Source organism: Bos indicus, chromosome 18 (assembly GCF_029378745.1).
Source record: "Bos indicus isolate NIAB-ARS_2022 breed Sahiwal x Tharparkar chromosome 18, NIAB-ARS_B.indTharparkar_mat_pri_1.0, whole genome shotgun sequence".
Taxonomy (NCBI): Eukaryota; Metazoa; Chordata; class Mammalia; order Artiodactyla; family Bovidae; genus Bos; species Bos indicus.
In genome coordinates, this window is record NC_091777.1 from 12,023,739 (window position 1) to 12,045,657 (window position 21,919).

General features: G+C 60.9%; 1 protein-coding gene across 6 annotated transcripts in view; it reads left to right on the forward strand.

The window, feature by feature from the left end:
• The window catches only part of GSE1 (Gse1 coiled-coil protein), a 395,102-nt gene that overhangs the window by 149,979 nt on the left and 223,204 nt on the right, over positions 1-21,919 (forward strand). The window lies entirely within an intron of this gene.

The following is a 21,919-nucleotide window of genomic DNA, read 5'->3' on the forward strand; positions in this document are numbered from 1 at the left end:
GGGCTGTGTCCCTTGCCTTGGGGGGCAACTGTCCACTGTCGGTCTCTGAGCCCCAGTTCCCTGCATGTGTGGGGACAGCGGCCCTCGCCGGGGCGGGAAGCCATTACACCACCGCCGCCCTGGTGCTGGGCTGGGGGGCTGGAGGCCGCGTGCTCCGGGGACAGGCATGGCCCAGCTGCCTGCGTCCCTCCCAGACCCAGGGGGAGCTGTGTGGTTGTCAGGCACTGCATCTGGAAGGCCCGCCTGGGGGGTGCTCACTGGCTGGCTGCTGGAGAACAGCTCTGGGGCTGCAGGGGCAGCAGGGACCCCCGGGGCTGGGCTTCTTCCTGGCAGGCAAGGCATGGACCTTGGGTGGACCAGGCTGGGGGGAGAAGGGCGCTGTCCCAACCTCACAGCGAGATGGCTGTCCCTGAAGGTGGTGACCCCCCACCAGCCCCAGCTCCTTCCAGTATCCTTCAGCCTTTAGTCAAAGGAAAGTCCATCTCTCACAAAGCACTCGCAGGTGGCGTAGAATCCAGCCAGAGGTCACTCGGAATCCATCAGTAGCCGCGGGGACGGCGTTCCCGAGCAGTGGTCTCTGTGCGGGCGAGGGGCAGTACTGTCCGGTGACAGGCAAGGGAGTGACTGGAGTCTAGGCCCAGCATCCCTCCACAGAGCTTCCGCCAGGCTCAGAACCTTCCAGAGCTGCTGAGCAGGCATGAGGTTGTAGCAGTGAAGCCTCCCTGGCTACAGTTCAAGGTAGAGTCAGGGGCCTGGGAGGAGCCCCCAGGGGCCCCCAGTGCTGCCGGGCAAGGCTCCGCAGGCTGCCTGCCACACAGCTCCAGGGCCGCCCCTCTGGGCGCAGGCTCCCCGCGTGGCCTCAGGGCTGCCTTGCCGCCCAGCTGAGCGGTGGCCCTGTGTTCTGCCCCGTGGGCCCTTGGACGTCCTCTCTGAGCTCTGGAGTGGCATCTAAAGTGGCAGATATCGTCTTCATTGGTAGACGTGGTTGAGGCTGCAGACCCAACTGATGGGTTTGGGTTGGGGGGCAGTCACCAAAAGCCGGAGCAAGGTGGACTCCCCCATCATGGTGTGCTCCTGCTGTCGTTCAGTCACTCAGCCGACTGGGCTTCCCGATGAACTATCTCCTGTAGTTTGTTCAAACTCATGTCCATCGAGTTAGTGATGCCATCCAACCATCTCACCCTCTGCCTCCCCTTTTCCTCCTGCCTTCAATCTTTCCCAGCATCAGAGTCTTTTTCCAGTGAATCAGCTCTTCGCATAAGGTAGCCAAAGTATTGGAGCTTAAACTTCCACATCAGTCTTTCTGGTGAATATTCAGGGTTGATTTCCCTTAGGATTGACTGGTTTGATCTTCTTGCAGTCCAAGGAACTCTCAAGAGTCTTCTCCAGCACCTGAGTTCAAAAACCATCAGTTCTTTGGTGCTCAGCCTTCTTTATGGTCCAGCTCTCACGTCTATACATGACTACTGGAAAAACCATAGTTTTGACTCTATGGACCTTTGTTGGCAAAGCGAGGTCTCTGCTTTTTAAAATGCTATCTAGGTTTGTCCCCTGGGCTCCTGCCTTTCCTCCAGTCACATCAGGGTGCTGGGGTCTGCTAGCCCTGAGGGGTGGTCTGTCCTATCAGACTTCTGTCCTATCAGACCCCTGCCACCCTACTCCCACCCAGAAAGCCTCCATCCTCATGTGTGCTTGTCCCTGGCTTTGGGGGACCCCTGGCCCGGTAGAGAGGGGTGGGCAGGAGCAGGTCTGGCCAGCGGAGTAGGAGCGTATGTGGGAGATGCAGTGCATCCTCTGTCTCCAACCCGTGCCGGCCCAGGACCCCTCCGTTCACCTACTCTGGTCCCATGACAGGAGTCTGGGAAGAGTTGGGGGTTGGTGTCTACTGCTGCTGTAGTGGCTTAAAAAAATACATGTTGTGCTCTGCTCCAGTCACATCCGACTCTTTGCGACCCCATGGACTGTAGCCCGCCAGGCTCCTCTGTCCCTGGGGATTTTCCAGGCAAGAATACTGGAGTGGATTGCCATGCCCTCCTCCAGGGGAATCTTCCCAACCTAGGAATGGAACCCCGTTCTCCCACATTGCCGGTGGATTCTTCACTATCTGAGCCACCAGGGAAGCCCTGGGTTTAAATACAATCAGTATTTGTTGGGTGTGGGCCTCTCTTAAGCGTTCGGGTCCGGCCTGGCACATCCTAAATCCGCATCCTGCCTCTGCCCCTTCCGAGCCCCTGGTTCCAGGCACAACTTCTCCACGCCCCGGCTCCCCCGCGAGTGCCGTGAGACCCCAGGTGACCCACATCCGTCGCCAAGCACCACACCTGACATTCAGGGATGCGGGAGCTGGTGGGGCCATGCGAGGAGGGTGAGCTGGTGCCTGCCGGGGTCCTGGCCCTGCTGCGGCTCTTGTCACTCCTTTGTTGGGCGGATGGACTCCCGGCCAGCGAGGTTGGGCCTCTGCAGCCAGGAAGGCAGGGCCTCGGCTTGGGTACTTGGCTCGGGCCCCAAGACGTCCTTGGCAGGCCTCGCCTGGAGCGGGTGCTGGTGCTGAGTGCTCTGGCGGGAGGCACTGGGTGGATCCTGTTCTCTGCAGCCAAGCGGCAGCTGCTTGGAGGGCAGGGCGGCCGGGCTTGGCTGCAGCCCCCCAGCCCCCGCGCCGGCTCCACGGGGAGACGCTCTGCGCCGCGGCAGTGTGTCCCTGCTCCTGCCGACCGCTCTCTTCCTTTGTTCATCTCCAGCTGAGCTGGGATCCAAAGTCTGTTTTCTCTCCAACCAGAGACTGTTTATCTTCTCAGGAACTTACTGTTCCCTGGGGAGCACGGAGCTTGCATGTCGAGGCAGGAGGCAGAGAAGCCCAGGCAGCCCAGAGGCTCTGGGCTTTTTGGTAACCCCTCCCCAGGAGCCTCTGAGTGTTTAGAGGGGGCTCTCGGGGCTGGGCCCCAGGCCTCTCCCCGCTCGCCAGGCTCTGCTTGCTTTCAGCTGGTCCCTTGGCCAGGGTGCGACTTGGTGGGTCCTTGTCACTGATTCAGATTTCCGTGACATGGAAAAGAAAGGAGAACTTGGGCAATTTCATGAAATGATGAACTAAGCGTTGCCTTCACCAAAGTTCAAAACGGCACTAAGATAAAAGCAACTCTTCTGACCTGGCAAAATTGCTGTCAAGTGGGTCTGTTTGCCCCGATATCTATTTTCCTTCCAAGTAAGTCTGTGATCAAGATTTCAGGGTAGAAAAAAGGAGATCCAGCTGAGCCGTAGACATGGCCATTCTGAGACCCAGGTGGGGTATCGCGGGGGCAGTGTTGGGGACCCCAAGGAGCTAAAAACAGCACAGACCACCTCTCCAGGGCTCCTGCGCTTGGGGCCCGCCTGTCTGCCGTCCTGGCCGTGTCCTCCACCCACTCACCACCCTGCTTTTGCCAAGGCTGGGTTTAAGCTGGTAGGTAAGCCGGCACTCGGGGGACCTTGGCTCACCGTATCGATGTAACAGGCTACAAGAGCACTGTGTGTAAGACTCCCCCTGCGTCCATACCAGCTCTCACCCACAACCTTCTAATTTAGAAGCAAAAGCCGTTTGAAAAACAGACATCTCTCCAACAGACCTTTGCTCGTGTCTCTAACCGTGGTTGCCTGTTCTCACATCTGTCTCCACCTCTAGGCCGCCGTTCCTGTGAGTGCATTTGTTCACAAGTGTTTGTTGAGCACCTACTGTGTGTCAAAGACTGTGCTAGGTAGCATGCGTGATGCCAGGCGGGGACAGGTTCCACGAAGCAAAATAGGGCAGAAGAACACAGAGATGAAGCTTGTGACTGTAGGCGGGCTGGTCCCAGAAGGTCCTGCCGAGGAGAGGACCCTGGGCAGAGTCCCAGCCACAGGAAGCCCAAGTGCGCAGCCCCGAGGCTGCCCGCTTGCCCGCTCCATGAAGACGGGGACACGTCTTACTGTCCTCTTTATGGCTCCAGCACCTGGCCCACTGCACAGGAGGTGCTCAGTCGATGTTTGTTGAGTGAACACAAGTTTCAAGTCGGCTGGTGCTGGGGACCTGATGAGGGGAAGGTGAAGAGCAAGTCAGATTTTCATAGACATCGAGAGCGTGCGTTTACCCAAGCTTCCTGGCCCCAGGGTCGATGTTCCAAGCAGATCCTCATTCCATTCCAGAACTTTTCTTCGCTCTCCAGGGCTTTGCTCTGAAATACAGAATTCCAGTGACCACAGGCTGTTTGCTTTTCCCTGAGGTCTCCCAGTGCAGTCACATGGGGGACAAGGAGACTTCACAGTCACCTGTGAGAGATTGGTCCTTTCTCCTCCTTGGACTTGGCTGACTCTAGACAGGGGCTGTGAGCCCTCTGGATCAAACATGCAGCTGTTGTCCAGTCGCTCAGTTGTACCTGAGTCTTTGAGACCCCATGGGCTGTAGCACGCCAAGCTTCCCTGTCCTTCACCGTCTCCCGGAGCTTGCTCAAACTCATGTCCATTAAGTTGGTGCCATCCAACCCTCTTGTCCTCTGTCATCCCCTTCTGCTCCTGCCTTCAATCTTTCCCACACAGAGAAGAGCATTAATTGAGCAGCCATTGAATATCAGGTTCTGTGAGGCTGGGAACAGTTGTCTTCCTAGCTGTGTTACTTTCCCGTGGCTGCTGTAACAGATAGCCATGAACTTGGCAGTACCTTACAGTCTGGAGGTCAGAGATCAGAGGCCTGACCCAGGTCTCACTGGCCTAAAATCAAGGTGTCACAGGCCTGGTTCCTTCCAGAGGCTCCGAGGAAGAATGTGTCCTTCTGTTTCTGCTTCTGGAGGTGCCTGCATTCCTTGGCTTGCGGCCCCACGTCCCTTCAACCTCTTACTTCTGTCGTCAGATCTCCCGCCCTGCCTCCCTCTCACAGGGACCCTTGTGATCACACTGGGCTTGCCTGGGACATCAAGATTGAGCTCCCGTCTCAGGGTTGGCAGCCTTCTCAATCTCCCAGGTCCCTTTTGTCCTGTAAAGTGACATGTTACTATTGTCCTGTAAAGTGAAGCATCAGGTGTTGGGGACGAGGCCTTGGCTGTCTTTGGGGACCACTCTTTGACCTCCACTCCCGTCCCTGTGGCTGGTTGAGCTGGCCACGTGCTGCCCATGGGGCGTGGGGGCCATGCCCACAACTGAAGAACAGGCTAACTGGTGAGGACTGCATGGGGATGTCGCGCTGACTCTGCGCCACTTGGCTGGGGCTGGCCCCTCTGGCCTGGTGGCTGTGCTGCGGGGGTACCTGACCCAGCAGGTGTGTGCTAGGTCACCCTGGGACAGTTCCCTCTCTGGAACAGAAGTGTAATGCTAGCACCTTTCTCCAGGGGATGTGGCATGAAGGTGACCTCAGTTACTAACCACTGTGTTTAGGATGCGGGGACGGGGGTGTTCCCACCCTGCCTGGGAGGGGCTGGATTCTCACCTGTACCAGGAGGTTCTGGGTGCAGCTTCGTGTTTGCCCAAGGAGGTGACTGTGAACATGGCCTAAGCCATACTCCTCGGGGCATCTGCAGCCACAGTCCCCCGGCCTTCTGCCCACCGCAGGCACAGGGAAGGGATTGACCCCAGAGACCTGACAAGGCTCTGCCCCCTCAGCCTCCCACCCTCACCCACCCCCAGCAAGCAACTTGTGGCACACCCTCTGGGCGTGTCATGGGTGACCCTCTGGGCCCAGCTGGCCCCCTAAGGCAGCAGAGTCATGGTCTCCCCCCCAACAGATGTCCAACCCTTCTTTTTCCAAATGCACCAAGATGGGCTCTAACAAGCCCAGCGCAGAGCACCCGGAAGGGCTCTCGGGAGGAGGCAGCGCTTGAACTGGGCATCTGGACCTTGTAGGGAGGAGACCCTGGGAGCCGAGACCCCGATGACAGTAAGCTCCTCCCCTTCCCCTCCATCCTTCCTTCCTGCCCCCACGAGTCTCCCGCCACAGCGTCTCTGTGGGTCCCCAAGACCATAGCCTCTGCCCTTCCTCCCACCCGAGCTGGGCCGTCCTTGGCCCTTTCTCTCCAGGAATGCCCAGGGACAGGGACGGCTCCTGCTGCCTGGAGGACACCATAGAGCTCCAGGGACCGGGAACCAGTGCAGGGCCTGGCACGGGGCAGGTGCTCGGGGGAGACGGCTGAGTGAGGGTGTGAATGAGCGAGGGCCGCCTCGGTGGGGCTGTGACCCCCTCGGAGTCTGGGGGCGGCCCCGCTGCCCAGGGAAGAGGTCTCCATGTGCCAGGAATCCCTCGACCCCTGGGTCCTGCGGGAGTTGAACCGCGAGGGGCAGGCAGGAAGTGGCCGCCACCTTCCACCCTCCAGAGCGCGGCTCCCGTCTGCAGCAGCTGGGGCGTGAGCCGGCGGGGGGAGGCTGGGGGCCGGGGGAGGGCGGCCGCGTGGTTGATCTGTGTCTCGCTGGGCAGCCCTGGCTTGCCGCCCTTGACCTCTCCGCTGGCGTCTCAGGACTCTGGTCCGGTCGGAGCCGGTCTGCAGACGCTGGGCAGGCTTCCTCTGCTGCTGCTGCCGCCTTGTCACTCCGCCCCCTCGGCCCCCCTCCCTGCAGGCTGAAGGGAGCTGCCCCTTGGGGGTCAGGCCGGGGGCCCAGGGGCAGGGAGAGCCCGCTCCCATGGACCCGAAGAGCCCCACGTGGCCGGCGCTGCTGCCGGGTGAGTCCCTGGGATGGCCCCATCTGGGAAGGGGGTTTCTGGGTCGGCGCCCAGACTCACAGGGTGGAAGGCCGAGATGGGGGAGCCGACACTGAGCTGGGACTTGGTGAGGGGTGTGTGTCCTGGCTGCAGGGACACAGCGGTGTGTGTGTGTGTGTGGAACACAGCGTGACCCAGGGGAGAGATGGAGAGTCCCCAGGGGCTGGCCCAGTGGCCCCAATCTGAGCTGGGACCCAGGGGCAGGAGTTGGGATCATAACGAGGTGCAGCGGAGCTCCGCGGCATGGCAGCAAGCACTGCAGCCCTGGGTCCCCCTGGCGCGGCCCCTCTGCCCCCATCGCGGCGGCTTCTCTGCCCAGCGTGCCGTCACGGGGCCCAGGCTGGCACGGGGCCTGGTGCTGGGCGCCCGAGGGTGTGCACAGGTGAGCCTGCTGTCCTCCCAGCTATTGTAGGCAAAGCGCAGAGCCGGGTGGCTCAGAGAGGCACCGACTCCTACCACCCCTTCCTGCAGAGGGGAAACTGAGGCTCACAGGAGGGCACGTCCCTGCTGGGGGGCTCCTCTGGGCCTGCTCCGGGCACCCAGGGCCCCCTCCCCAGAGGACAAGCTGCCCCACCTCCCAGTGCTGCAGGTGCCCCGTGGCCTGGCGCCTGCTTGTCCTGGCAGGACTAGGGCTGTCCCCAGCCTAGCGGAGGGTCTAGAACTCGGTGACTCATCTGCCAAGTCCCTTCCTGCTTCTGGAAGTGAGAGGAAGATATGGCAGGAGGACCGGAAGAGGGGCCAGGCAGACCCAGGAATGGAGGAGCAAGTGGAGGGGGCCAGGGCAGCCTCTGAGGAGGCGCCGGTGGGACCACAGGAGTGCTCGGAGCTCCCCGTCCCACACCAGTGGGGACGCACAGGCCCCTCCCCTCCCTCCTCCATCACAACCACCTCTTGGCTCCTAGGACAGCAGGCCGGGCCCCGGCTTGGGAGGTGGGGGCATGGACTTTAGTCCCGACTCTCACCTCCCACCTTGGATTGAGTCTGACCACAGTAAGCGCGCTGACAAAGAGGGCACGCCCCCGCTGCCCGCCTGTAGGCCGGGTGACTGCGAGGCAGCGAGCGCCCCAGCCTCGGCGGTGTGCAAGCAGGAGCCTCCCACCTATTGGGCAGGTCACGGAGGAGCAGAGGCCAGATGGGAGGGTCTTCCTACCACGCCTCAGTTCCGGTGCCCACCTCCTCCACGTGCCCGTCTGTGCAGCAAGGACCTCCTTTATACCGAGGCCCTTTGGCGCCCGTGGCAGGCGCCCATTCAGCAAACCCCCCGCACCCTGCGTGCCAGGGCCCTTCCTCCCCCGTGTTCCAGGCGAGCAGCCGGCGGTCCCCGGGCCGGTCAGCTGCGTGGCAGAGCTAGAATGAAAGTGAGGCGCAGAGCTGCGTGGCAGAGCTAGAATGAAAGTGAGGCGCAGAGCTCGGGTCCTGGGCCACCATACGGGGTAAGGCGTGTCCTCAGTCACAGGCGGCCCGCCCCCATTTAGGAAAACGCTTCCTGAGCTTTGAGAAGTCCAGAAGGTTCGCCGGGGTCGCTACAGGGCTTGGGCTGGGAAGACCTTGCTGGGAGGCCCCAGGTCCCCTGCCAGGCCGGGGACAGCCCCAGTCCTGTCTGGACGGGCAGGTGCCAGGCCACACGTGGTGATGGCTGGCAGGACAGCTTGTCCTCCCAGGGGGCAGGGTGCTGGGTGCCTGGAGCAGGCCCTGGCCCAGCCTGCCTCATGGGTACTGGGAGAGCAGCCAGGGGCCACTGGGGGCTTTGATCCCATCAGCCTTCCCAGACTCCAGCCCCTTCCCCATACCCTTGGCAGCCAGAGGGACCACATTTGCCTCAGGCCCTGCCCCCGACACTGCCTGGTACCCAGCATCTGCACTTCCTGGGATTCCTGGACCAGAACATCCCTAAACAGAGGAGCGGAGCTGTACCCTGGCCTGTGTGGTGGGTGTGGGGTCTTGGAGGGCAGTGTGCCCCTTCCTCCAGGTGGCAGCTCTGCTCCACCTCCTGCAGGAAGCCTTCAGGGATTGCTCTGTCCTCAGACCCTCCCTTTTCCCTCAATATTACGTCTTTTTCTCAGCTCCAGAGTGGGAAGGGAACTCTTAACTTCACCCAGGTCTAAACCAGGGCATGTGTGAGAACACAGGTGGCACAGTTACCTCTTATGTGGGGACATTAGCTGAAAACCAGGACTGTCCCAGGCAAGCAGGGACATAGAGTAGCCTAGCTTATACCATGATTGTTGGCCATTTGGGGTCCTGACTTCTCTGGTTCTCTTTCTTGTCAAATAAGACAGACAGAAATGGAAAGGGGACAGAAGGGAAGGGAAAGAGTCAAAAGCACAGGCTCTTGTGTTGCTCCTTTTCAGCGGAGCCTCAGCTTTCTCATCTGCGAAGTGGGCGTGCTGGTGGCGTCTGCCACACAGGGTCGCCATGGGGTTAAACGAGGCTGCACGCACAGCACGTGTTCAGTCATGCTGTCCTTTTTCCAGCACCACGCCATGTCAGACAGGGCCTCCGACGTCCTGCTTGCTGCCTAGCAGAGGGTCTGTGCACAGTAGGTGCTCAGTAACATTTCTAGAAGGATGGATGGATGGAGAGTGGAGAATGAATGGATGGATGGATGGATAGAGGGTGGAGGATGGAAGGATGGATAGGAAGTGGAGGGTGGGTGGATGGAAGGATGGATGGGTGGGTGGATGCTTGACTGAATGAAGAATGAATGAATGCCGGGTCTCCTCTCTTCCCAGGCAACATGGAGACCCCAGCCCATAGGGAGCAGACAGCCCGGGGCAGGAATGACTGCTTTTGTTCCCACAGTCCCCTGTGGTCACCCGTCACCATGGCAGGACCACACACTCTCTGCATCTCCTTCATAAAACACAGGCCCTGGCTGCCCACCAGGCTTCCCTCCTTCCCTTTGATTTCCATCAGGACAGACGGAGAGGCCAAGTGGATTTCAGATCAGTTGCTCCCTACCCCTTCTCCCTGGGGGCTGTGTGTCTGTCTGTCTGTGTGTCTGAGTACGCGTGTCTGTGTCTGTGTATGTTGGTGTGTGTTGGGGGTTGACACGCGTGGTTCCCTTGCATGTTCACGGGCACGTGTGCGCACACCCAGAGGTTTCAGCGGGCCAAGGGAATTAGTGTGCAGACGGTGGCTTGGGCAGCCAGCCAGGCCCACTGTCCCTGGAGGCGGCAAGGGGCCTGGACGTGACGTGTGTCTGACCTGCTGGTTTGGCAGGGACCGTGGAGGAGAGCATCCCTGAGGCCGGCTTCTGGGACCCCAGCCGCCTCCTTCGGGGGCACCCACTGCTGCCCCAGCCTCTGTAGGGTGGGGACAGACAAGTGACTGAGGCCAGCCTCCCTGCCCCTTCTCCAGCGACAGTGGCTCCTCACCCTCCCCGAGGGGGCCAGGAGACCACCCCAGGCATCCCCTCTCCCCAGACGTGGGGTGACAAGTGGGGCTCTGGACCAGGCTGGCCCGGGGTCAGATCCCCGCACGTGGCTCCGGCCCCTTCCCTGCGTCTCCCCCTCCCCCAGGCGATGGCTGACCACACAGTCTCAGGAGCCAGACCCCGCAGGCCGATCTGAGCCCGTCTCCCCGTCCGTGCAGTGGGCACAGCCAAGGACGTCCGTCTTCCCTAGCGAGGGGGAGGCCGGGCTGCTGAGGCCTGCCCTGGCCCCCAGGGGCTGGTCCGGGGTGAGTGCAGTGCTGGGTGGGCTGGCCTGGCCGCCTCGCGGCTCCCTGATGGCAGGCTTGGGCACAGACAGAGCCTGTGGCCTGGCGGTGTGGGGCGGCGGTTCTGCTCCCCCGCCCGCCTGCCCTCTTGCCCGCCGCCGTGTGGTCCCGGCGGGGGACACGTGAACACAGCCTGGCTCTGTTCTCGGAGCTGTGGGAGGCAGGCTGTCACCGCGGGAGCCAGAAGCTGGAGGTGCGCCCGGGAGTGGGGGAGGGTGGCGGATGTCTGCGCCTTCCTTCACCCTCAGCGCCCGGCCCTGCCAAGCCACAGGTGCCCCCGCGGCTTGGCGGGGAGGACTGGGGCTGGGCGAGGCGGGGAGGGGGGTCTTCTAGCGAGAGAGGTGTCCAGGGTGACACAGGTTGGTCAGCATGGTGACTGTTACCAGAACTGCGGGCCCCGCGGGGCTTCTGAACTGCTCCCGCCGTTGCTCAGGCTGTGCACTGCACAATCTCAGAGGGTCCGCTGGGCAGACTTGCTCAGTGTGCTGTGGCCCAGGGCTTCCCACCCTCTTCTCCACCAACCAGGTCTTTGTCTTCGGTTCTGGAGCTCTGGTCGTCTTTGATCGGAAGCCTGGCGTGCTGGTTGTGGTGGGGGCATGTGAATGACCGTGGGTGACAGAGCACCCACCTCTCGTGGGCGGCATGTGGTTTGGGGGGGTTGCAAGAGCCATGTCTGTCCTTCAGAGGTCAGAGTGACGTCTGCGTGTTCTGAGTGTCCCATGCATCCCATTCCCCAGGGGCATCTGTGTGGCGTCAGCACCCCGTGGGTTCCACGGCCCCTGCCCCCACCTTGCCCTGCCCCTCTCCCTCCTAGCCTGCCTTGCCAATATATAATGTCTCAACTTGAGGGCTCACTGCGGGCTGCTGGCCAAACAGAACCTGGAAAAAGAGACACCGACCGAAGAGAGACTCATGAGCTTCGGGCAAGTCACCTAACTTCTCTGTGCCTTTGTTTCCTCATCTCAGAAGCAGAGCTCATAGGCTGGATTGTAGGGTTGTGGATAGATTAAATGAGGTGAAAAGCACTTAGGGACGGGACAGCGTGTAGAAAATGCCAGTTGCTTCCTCACTCCATGTGCCCTGGGTAGAAGCTGCCAGCTTTGTTCTCTGCTCTGACACCTGGAGGTCCTGGCAGTTAGGAGGCTGGGGTTCACCTCCGTTGTCCCCCAGGGGTGGCTGGCACCAGACTTGGCGTGGGGTGAGCCCTGGATTCGTAAACAGCTGCAGGGCTGCAGGGGGCGGCCTCCCTCTCTCCCTCTCTGGGAGCTGGGTGGGGGCAGGCCTGAGCCCCCTGTCACCCCAGCCCCTCTGCCCATGCCGGCCCCACCTCCCCAGCACAAGGAAACCACAGGCTCGGCGCTGCTTCTCAGCCTTATCTCAAGGCCTTCTGCAGACAGCCCTGTCCCCAGGAAAGGGGCTTATCGGCCTGCTCATCTGTGCCCCAGCCAACTGGGAACACATGGTCAGGCAGCAGGGAGCTCAGAGTGGGGCAGAGGCCGCACCCACACTGGTCTTATGCGGCCCCCTCCCTCCTCCACGGGCGCTCTGGGCATCTTAGGAAGGACCATGGCCCCAGGCTCCCTTCCTAGGCTCCATGACATTCAGGACCCACCAGCCCCTTCCCCAGCCTGCCGACCCGGCGCCCTCCACGGGGACACCGTCCACTTGGGCTGGCCTCCCAGGGCTCGTCTGGAGAGTGGGTGTGCGTGGGAGGGTCGAAGTCGGGAAGCCCGTTTTGGGGCAATGAGCTGTGGGGAGCCACCCAGCCTCCTTGATGCCCCGCTCACGGCAGGGGGACCCGGTTCTCCCCCTTGTACAAGCAACAACTTACGAGCGTTGAGCACTTATTGCGCCGGGTCTTCCCGCCCAGTCCAAGCCTCCTGGGCGCCCCAGCCCTGCCAGCCTTGGTGGCAGAGAGGCGTATTTTCCAAACCCAAAGATAGGCCCTCAGGCAGGTATCTGGCCTTGGGAAGGCAAAACGTGATTTCTAGAATATTCCTGTGGATTATAAGAACTGCAGGACTGGCCGGGAAATTCTAACATGGATAGTCGCTATCTCCCTGAATGGTAGCAGGAATTCACAGGTAGAGACCTTGTCTTCAGGGGTCTTAGAGTCCAGCCGGGCACCCCAAAGGTTAAGGGCACACATCGGAGAAGTCTGGGAGGGCTTCCTGGAGAAGGAGAGACAGCACCGTGACTTGAAGGATTCCAGGATTCCAAGGAGGGTGGTGGGGGTCCTACTGGAGACAGAGGGAGACTGTTCTCTCAGGAAGGGGTGGAGCTCCAGGGCCTCATCTGTACTGGGCGGAGGTTGAATCCTGCCCCATCTCCTCCTGGAATCCCAGAGTCAGGCCCTTGTTTCTGCAGACGAGGAAAGTGAAGCCTGGGTAGCCACTGGTCAAGGTCACAAGCAAGACAGGGGCAGGGCGAAGTGAGGTGAGGAATCCCCCTCTCTCCTGCCCAGGTGTCCCCACCTCCCAGCACCCCCCACCACGATTGGGTTTACTCTGAGTCTCAGACTTTTGGTCTGTGCTCTGTGTTGGACGGTGGTGGCTTGAAATCGTGACACAGACCCGTTTCACAAATCGGCTGCATTTGCTGCAGCCCCAAATCTTATTGGATCCACCTAGCACTCACTGGGTGGGTGGGCATCCATCATCCACCCTCACAACCAGCCTTCCCGGCGGCTCCTCCCCAGGGCACGTGCTGTCCTGCCCAAGTGAGAGGTACTCCTTCCCCAGCCTTTACATTTCATTAGTTCCTGGGTGGGCGTGGGAGCCTGCTGGTAAAGTCTTGGCAGTGCATGTTAATTTAAACTTTTTGCATTGAGACAGAACTCACATAACATAAAACGGGCCACTTTATAGTGACTAACGCGTTTGGCCCATTCACGATGTTACACGGCCATCACCTCTTCCCAGTTCATCGCCCCCAAAGGGACCCCTGTGCCGTGCAGTGGTGCTCGCTCCTCCTGCCCCCACCCCTGGCAGCCCCCAGCCTGCTTTCCGCTGCTACGGATTTGCTTCTTCTGGGCTTTTCACGTACATGACTCAGACGATGTGCGGTCCTTTGGGTCCGGTCTCCCTCACTGAGCTTGTTTTCAAGGTCCGTGCATGTTGTAGCTGTATCAGAGGATCCCGTTCCTTTTCGTGGCTGAGTAATACTCCACTGCCTGGCTGTGCCCCATTTTACGTATTCATTCTTCTACTGACGGACACTTGGGTTGTCTCCACATTTGGGCTGTTACAATGAACGCTGTTGTGAACATTCGTTCACAGGCCTGACTTGGAACACTTGTTTTCCGTTCTTTGGGGTATACAGTCGGCCCTTGAAAAGCGCAGGAGTTGGGGCGCCAACACTCCAAGCAGTTGAAAATCCTCTTGTAAGTTATAGTCGGCCCTCTGCACCCACAGTTCCCCCATCCAAGGATTCACCAACCACAGATCCTACAGTACTGTCCTATCTACTGTTTAAAAAAAACCCGTGTGTAAGCAGACCCATGCCATTCAAACCCGTGCTGGTCAAGAGTCAGGTGTATACCTAGGAGTGAAATCTGCTAGGTCACACTGTGAATTTAATTTTATTTCGTAAACGTGTATAGTGCTCTGACTAGGTACAGCTTCATATTCACAACAGCCCCAAGAGGAAGGCGGTGTCAGCCCCATTTACAGATGAGGAAGCTGGGGCTCGGCAGTTAGCCAGGACTGGAACCAGGCAGTCAGACCCTGGCAGTTCCCACTGGCCCAGAACCGAGGCTGGCAGCTCCCTCTGGCCCTTGCCGTGGTGACCTCGTCTCAGGGTCACCCAGAACGCCGGCCCGGTCTAGGACAGCTGTCCCTGCTCACCCTCTCAAGGGGCTTCTGGGTGAACCAGAGGTGGGCATGTCTGTTCATGGAGAGAAGTGTCACCTAGAATGAGAACCGGGTGCCTCTCCAGGTTGGCTCCCCCTCCTGACGGCAGCCTGGGATCACTGTGCTGACCCGGGGGCTGGCCCCGTGTGACCCACCCCTGTCTCCCCGCCAGTCACGGGGTGCCGAGAGCCCCATCGGCAGCTAAGGCACCCACGCCAGCAGTGCAGGCCCTCAGTCCACCCGGCCCCCGGCCCCCTGGGCCTCTGTGGAGCCCCTGCTGCTTCCTGTGCCCGCTCCTGTGAGCGGCGGGCTCGTCCCTCCCCTGGGCATCAATCACGCAGCCCCGACCCCGGCGGCAACCCCCGGAAGCATGGTTATCTCCCAGCCACACACCCTGCGGGGCTGGGGCACATGGCGGCCCCAATGGCTTATCTCCCAGCCCGCAGTCCCTCCCCAGTCCCTCCGAGTCTGGCTTTATCTCGCAGTTCCGGGCCCTTCCTTTACCCACAAGCTGGAGGGATGGGGGCCGGAGCCTTGTGGTCCTGGACCCTCGGGACTGGCCCCTGCCGGGAGCACTGGTATCCTACAGGACATGTGGTGACCCCGAAATCTTCCGAACACTCAGACCCCGTCTCTGCAGTGTGGGTAACTGAGTAAAACCTCTCCCAGTCTCACATCCTGGAGGGACCCCGGGCCAGACAGTCAGCCCCTCTATCCCTGGTGACAGAGGCCTGGACACCTGGGGGCCCTGCTTGGGGGCTTTCCGCTGGTGCCCTGGCGGGGAAGCCCACGGTGGACCCTGAGTGAGCTGGAAGGATGGAGTGGGCCTGGGACAGAGCTGGTCAAAGTGCTTCCGAGTAGGAGAAGTTCTAGAAGCCTTCCTCCTCCCTGTAGGCTCGTCTTGGGGCAGGGACGGACTCCAGCACCCTCCAGCCTGGAGCTGCTGCGGGGTGTCCACCATAGCCTAGCAGGCTGGCCCTGGGCACCCAGAGCTCCGTGCACACACGTACACACAGTTCCCAACATATGTACATGCCATCTCTCACACACACACACACATACACAGCCTCAGTGCATGATCACACATGTATTCATACACATGCACACTCAGACACTCAGTCTGTCTCACACTCAAGCACACACTCAGTGCTCCCAGCGCGCACACGCACACACACTCATTCGTGGGCTCTCTCCCTCTCCCTCTCTCTCTCACACACACACACACACACACACACACACACTCACACTCCTCCCCCAGGGCCAGCCTGGGTGACTGTGAGTTTCCTCAGAAGCTGCCCACAATTGACTATTCATGCTTCCCTCTAATTGCCTCGTGGGTGTTTGTCTGCCTGGGGAAGGGAGCCAAGGCCAGGGAGGTTTTGAGCCTCAGGGTCTTGAAGGCCAGACTGGGATAAGCAGTATCTGCTATAAAGGGCCCCCCGCCCAGGGCAGGAAATCCTCAAATCAGGGATGGCAGGGCCCTTGGGAGGACCCCGCGTGCCTCCTACCTACAGAGCCCGGGGTCAGAGTGGACCACTGGTCTCTGGGCCGCAGGATTGTGCCTTTGACCCAGAGGCTGCTTGTCCTCTGTCCCTGGCTGTCCCCTCTGGGGCTTGGCAGCCGCCTCCAGCTTTGGTTCGGATCCTGGTTGGTTTTCCCTTCAAAATCCAGGCAATGCCAACCACCCCTCCTGCCAAAACCGCTTCACAGCGTGTCCCCGCCCAGAACTCACTCCGCGCTGAGAAGCAGTCAGTTCCCTCCAGATGAGGACAGGCTCGAAGGAGGGAGCGTAGCCGTGTGCCAGCCCAGGATCCTGTTCTGGGGCCCCAGAGCGCCCCCTCCCCGGGAGAATGGGGAACACGCCTCCGCACACCAGCTGAGCCGCCTCTGAGGACATAGTGGGGGTTTCAGGGGGGCCTTCACCCTGAAAGGGCCAGGCTCGGCTTGCAGAACCTCTTTCTGGCCCCTGAACAGGGTGCTGGCTCCCCTCCCAGCCCCTGCTGCTTGCTTGCTGTGTGACCTCAGACCACTATCTCAACCTCTCTGAACTTTTCCGTATCAGCAGCCTCATCAGCAAGGGCCGGTCCCAGTTGTTCAGCACAGGGCCTGCAGAGTTGGCACCGAACCAGCCGTCTCCAGTGATATCAGAAGAGCTTCCGTTTGTCTGTCCGCCTGTCCCCTGGTCTTGCTCTGGCTTCTCAGACAAGCCGGGGCCTGTGCAGGGGGCCGCTCAGCCCACAGAAAGGCTGTGAGCTCCCGGCCAGGCAGAGTGGTGGAGGTTACATGTGCTGGGTGGCCCTCATCTCTGGGGACCTCGACGAGCTCTGGCTAAATTAGGCCCCGACCCTCCTGAGGGACAGCCATGGGTGGAGGCATGGACTGATTTGAAGCTGGTCCCGCAGTGGAAGGGTTCGGGGGTAGCCTGGAATAGGCCTGTCCAAGTCTCGTGGGCCTTTCCTGAACCCTCCCAGGGGGCTCTTTGGTGAGTAATGGGGGGAAACCAGGGGAGGTGAAGACCCACCTCTGGAGCAGACCTGCTCAGAGCCTCTTGAGCTGGGGGAGGGAGCTGGGTGCCTGGCCCCCAGCGCAGCCTCTTCTCATTCAGGGTTCCACCTCCCTGGCCCCTGCCCTTGGCCCCGGGTGCTCTGCCAGCTGGGAGATGAACCCGTTCTCGCCAAGGAGGTCCCCTGTCCCACGTGGGGCCCAGCTGGGTAGGGCCACCTCAGCAGGTGTCTAGGGGTTGCTGCTGGCCGGGAGGCGCTTATTTGTGCCAAGGGTTAGGGGCAGAGAAGGGTGGCCCCCACTGTCAGAGCCCGCTGGCCAGAAGCCTGGACAGACTTACAGCTGCAGAGTCAGGACCTGAGGGGAGATGCTCACTTCCGGCCCCCATGTCACGGCGGGGCTGGGCCCCTTCTTGGGGTCTCTGGGGAGCGAGGCGGGGGGCACAGCTGAGCTGAGCTCCCAGCCTAGGTGGAGCCCCGACAGCAGGGAAGGGGTGTCCGCAACTTCCCCCCACCCCGCTCCAGGGTCGGGCTGGCCACTGATGGATGGTAATGAGACCCAGGGAGTCTGATGAAGTTCATTTTTCACCTGCCCGTGTTTTCGCCTCCTTGCTCTCCCACGGCAGCCAGTAATCCATCCTGGAGCCCTTCAGAGGCCTCGGCAGTAATGGGGTCATAGATCACTCCCTCGCGGAGCTGGAGCCGGACAGGAGAGTGGAGCCATTAAGGATGACCACCGGTGACCCCGGGCCGGGCCGGCTCCAGCTCTGGCTCCAGCTGCAGATGGGGCCTGTCGCGCCCTGAATGCGGCCGAGGGTGGGAGAGGGCGGAGCAGCGGCTCCGGGGTTGGCGCCTGCCCCCTGGGTGTGGGGAGCACCAGGGGAGGGCAGGTCTTCCCAACTGAAGGGGCAGACCCCCCCCGGCCCCGAGGACACCCAGAAGGGGGTCACTTTGCAGGCCTGTCCAGGGCTCCCTGTGGCCATGCGACAGCGGTCCCTTCACTCAAGGCCTCTGGGACAGGTCCGGGTTGACAGGATGCCTGCATGGAGACCACCCCCATCCCCTGCTCTGTTCAGACAGGGTGACTGCAGGTGGAACCCTCCACACGCCTCCTCGCCCTTGTCCAGTTAAGCAGTGTGGCCCATGGAGACTAAGAACAGCAGCGGGCACCCTGGCCGCCCTCCTGGGATGTTCCGTAGCCTACTAGGGGGGCAGAAAGGAGGGAGTGTGGTGAGCGGGCCCTGATGGTGAGGCTCCAGTGCACGTGAGCCAGATTCTCATCACACCAGGAAGGGAAACCGACGCACCAAGGTTTGGCAACCCCCAGGCCATCACGAGCAGGGTCCTCGCCCAGCCCCTCCACTGTCCAAGCTCCAGACAGTTTGAGAGGGGATGCTCTGAGCCCCTTGAGGATGCAGGAGGCCTGCCGGGGCGGCCCCCAATCCTGTCTGACAGCTGTGGTCTCTGGGGGCGCCCTTTCCGGTCCAGGACTCGGCAGGTTCAGCATGCAAGCTGCCCGGGCCTTCAGGGAGGAGGGTGTTGGCTCTCCTGGCACCCGAGGGCCCCGCCTCCAGGCCCCGCTGAGTCCCACCCCTGCAGGTTTAGAATCACCCCTTCCCAGCTCTTGGCCTCCTCCCCGAACCCAGCGCAGGCGAGCCCCAACACCACCCCTGACTTCCTGTGGCCCCTTCTTTCCTGGGCCTGCGAGGGGACCTTTGCCCTTGCTTCCCTCCCACCCCTGCTGCCTGGAGCATCCAGGCCCCACGCTCTGTGGGACTGGCTTCCCTTGCCCTTCAGGCATCTGCTTCAGTGTCACCTCCTCCATGAGGCCCTTCTGGATCATCCGACCTGATCACCTTAACCCCTCATTCTCATATACATTGATGGTCTTTCTTCCTCATCCTTGGCACTAATCACCCCAAACTGTCTTATTCATTGATTTCCATGGTTTTTAGTGTCTGCCTTGGCTATCGCGAGAGCTCCTGCGTCTCTTTTGTTCCTCCATGTGTCCCCAGAATGGGGGGAGAGTGCTTGGTGCGTAGTACGTGCTCAGCTAAAATACCGAGTTGCACAAATGCGTGGATGGAAGGACAGATAGGTGGATGAGCGGATAGGAGGCATGCAGGGAGGGTGTTTGGGTGGATGGACAGGCCGCAGATGGGAGGAAGGAAAGCAGAGAGGAAGGCAGGCTTCTTCCTTCCTCTGACCCAGGTTTGCCCGCGGACGGGGGACAGCAGGGAGTGGCTGGTGGCTCTATTAGCGGCTCCGTTTTAGTGGCTGGGCTGTGACAAGGTGAGAGGGAAAGTGGGTTAGAGGGAGCGTCTCCAGGCAATGGCACAGGTGTGTGATGGATTCTAAACGGTGGAGAAAGTCTCCCTAATGTCGAGGGTCCTCTTAGGACTTACGGGTTGGCCATCTGATCAAGACGGGGACCTCGGTCCTGAGGCCAGCCAGGTCTGAGCCCCCACGCTGGGGAGAGAGGAGCCCGCCTGTAGCTGTGCGACTGAGCGGAGCCTGTCTGAGAAGCGGCTGGGCTTATCCCAGGGTGGGCGGTTGGGGCTGCAGAGTGGAGCAGGAAGACCCTGCATCAGATTTGCATGGCCGCTCAGAGCTCCTTGAGGGGTGCTGTCTCTGGTCCCCTTCTGCGCCCCACCCACCCTTTGTCACTGTCCTGTGGGCCCTGAACTGGGGAGGGGGCGCCCTGCTCTGCTGGCTGAGCCTCCGGGGTCTTCCCTTCTGCGCCCCTAAGAAGAATCCCGACAAAGCACGGAGCTCTTCCATCTGAAGCCACTACTGTGTGAGCCCCTGAGCCCTCCCACACCACGGGGAAGGCGTGGCTGTGGCCCCCGTCTCGAGAGGCGCCAACTGAGTCCCAGAGCGCGGCATCACTCTCGAGCAGCCGCGTGGTGGGTAGCCCCGAGCTTAGCGCTCTGCGTGGCCCGGGGTGCTGAGGCTCACAGACCCCACCCAGAGAGCCGAGCCCCTTACCCCTTTTATCCAAGAGGCCATGGAGGCAGGGCAGAGGCCCCAAGGAGGGACAGAGAATAAATCACCAGCTGCAGTTGGGATGAGCTCAGGTGCGTTCTCAGATCAGGCTGGGGGAGCCCTGTTCTTGCGTGTCCCCAGGGCCCAGGGCTGCTGCTGGGGGAGCCCTGTTCTTGCGTGTCCCCGGGCCCAGGGCTGCTGCTGGGGGAGCCCTGTTCTTGCGTGTCCCCGGGGCCCAGGGCTGCTGCTGGAGCCTAGGAGGTGCTCAGTAAATCATAGTGCTGGTAGCTTTCTGAGGTCTCAGGTACAACCCGGCCAAGGCAGGAGGATGCGTTCAAGTGACTGAGGGGAGGCGCCCAGCAGGACAGGCGTCTCTTTACAGCAACGTCAGGGTCAGATTCCCACCAAGCGGGGGGAACCTGGGGCCAGGTGGACAGGCGGGCCCAGGAGCCCCCCTTGAGCCCTAATTCCAAGAGTCCGCTTTGTGTCCCACCATATAACAGTATGATAGCTTAGGGTCAAGCTTTGGTCCCATAACTTGTTGGAAGACGTTTCAGAACAATAAAGGTGTCCGGCTTTATATCTGCTCGTATTTCATCCTTGCTTCAGCCTCTCTGCTTACCCGCCTTGGATTTACTGTGCGAACATTTTAAACGGGTTGAGATTTGATGCCCGCGTTCCTGGCCGTGCCTGTCCCCTCCCGCCCACCCTGGAGCGGGGGTGGGGTGGCTGGCCTCCGCCTGCTGAAATATTTACCTCCCGGCTCCTCTGACAGCCTGAGCTGTCTCTGGAAGCAAAGGTGATTGGCCGGCGGGTGTTACGACATTACACCCTGTGTCTGCACTCCCCTGATGCCGGCAGAACGATAAGGCGGGTGGGGATTGATAGCCCGGCCTCACCGCGGGTGCCCCCGGAGTTGACAGAACAAGGGCGCCAGCCTCCCCGGCTCGGGCTGCATAAACGGCCTGATGCTGTCAGCCCTCCAGGTCCCCGCGGCTGTCAGCCCCGCGCCCTCCAGAAGGGGCCAGGACCGAGCGGACAAACCCGCCGCCGCGCTGCCCGGGATTTAGTGGTTCTGGGCGGCGTGCTGAGTTTGGGTTTGTGAATGTGCCGTGCACACACGGCCACCCGAGGAGACAGGCCGTTTTATCCCTTTTGTCAGTGGAAGAGACTGAGGCTCAGAGATAAAGCGACTTCTCACTGTACTCAGGTCCCCGGGGCAGTCATCACAAAGGACCACAAACTGGGCAACTTAAAACAACAGAAATGGATCCTCCTGCAGTCCCGGAGGCCAGACATCCAAGATCGAGGCGTGGGCAGGGCCTTGGTCCCCCAGGGCGGGTCCCTCCGTGTCTCTTCCAGCTTCGGGGGGTTCCGGCCACCCCTGGCACCCCGTGGCTCACAGCCACATCACTCTCTCCCTGTCGCTCCTTTCACGTGGCCGTCTCCCCCTCTGTGTCCACGTGCTCCTCCTCACGTGAGGACACCAGGCACTAGATGAGGGCCCACACGAGGCTCATTTTAACGTGGTCATACCTGCAGAGACCCTCTTTCCATAAGGACTCACACTCATAGTCTCCAGGTGGACGTGACCGTGGGGGGACATGTTCACCCCAGTACTCTTGCCCGGGATGCCCATAGTGGGTGCTGCTGGGGCCCTGCCCGCACCTCTCCCGCCTGCCCTGGTGGTCCCCGGCAGAGACGGAGCCCCTGTAATGATTTAAAGTCTTAGCTGCCACTCCAAGCAGGGGGTTGGCATCCCACCAAAGAACAGACGTGTCGCTGATAAAGCCCCCCTCCTTCTGTCCTTCCTGGGGACCCTTCTGTCCCCGAGTCCCCAGAGGCCCACTCAGCGTGGTCCTTCCCCTGCTTCCCAGCCTCTCTGTCCCCACTTCCCGAAGCCCCTCACAAATAAACCCCTTGCCCGTGAATCAATCCTTGTCTCAGGCTCTGCTTCGGGGAACACAAATGAAGATAATACAAATAGTTAAAATAACAGAATAGCCAACATGAGTATCGTTGACTCTGTCTGAGGCAGTTAGTTAATACATCTAATGCCTACAGCAGGCCCCCGGGTGGGGCTGCCTGATTCAGAAAGGAAAGCAAAACAGGGCGCTGGGTTAGATTTCAACTTGAGATAAAGAATTACACTTTTGTATAAGTATATCCCA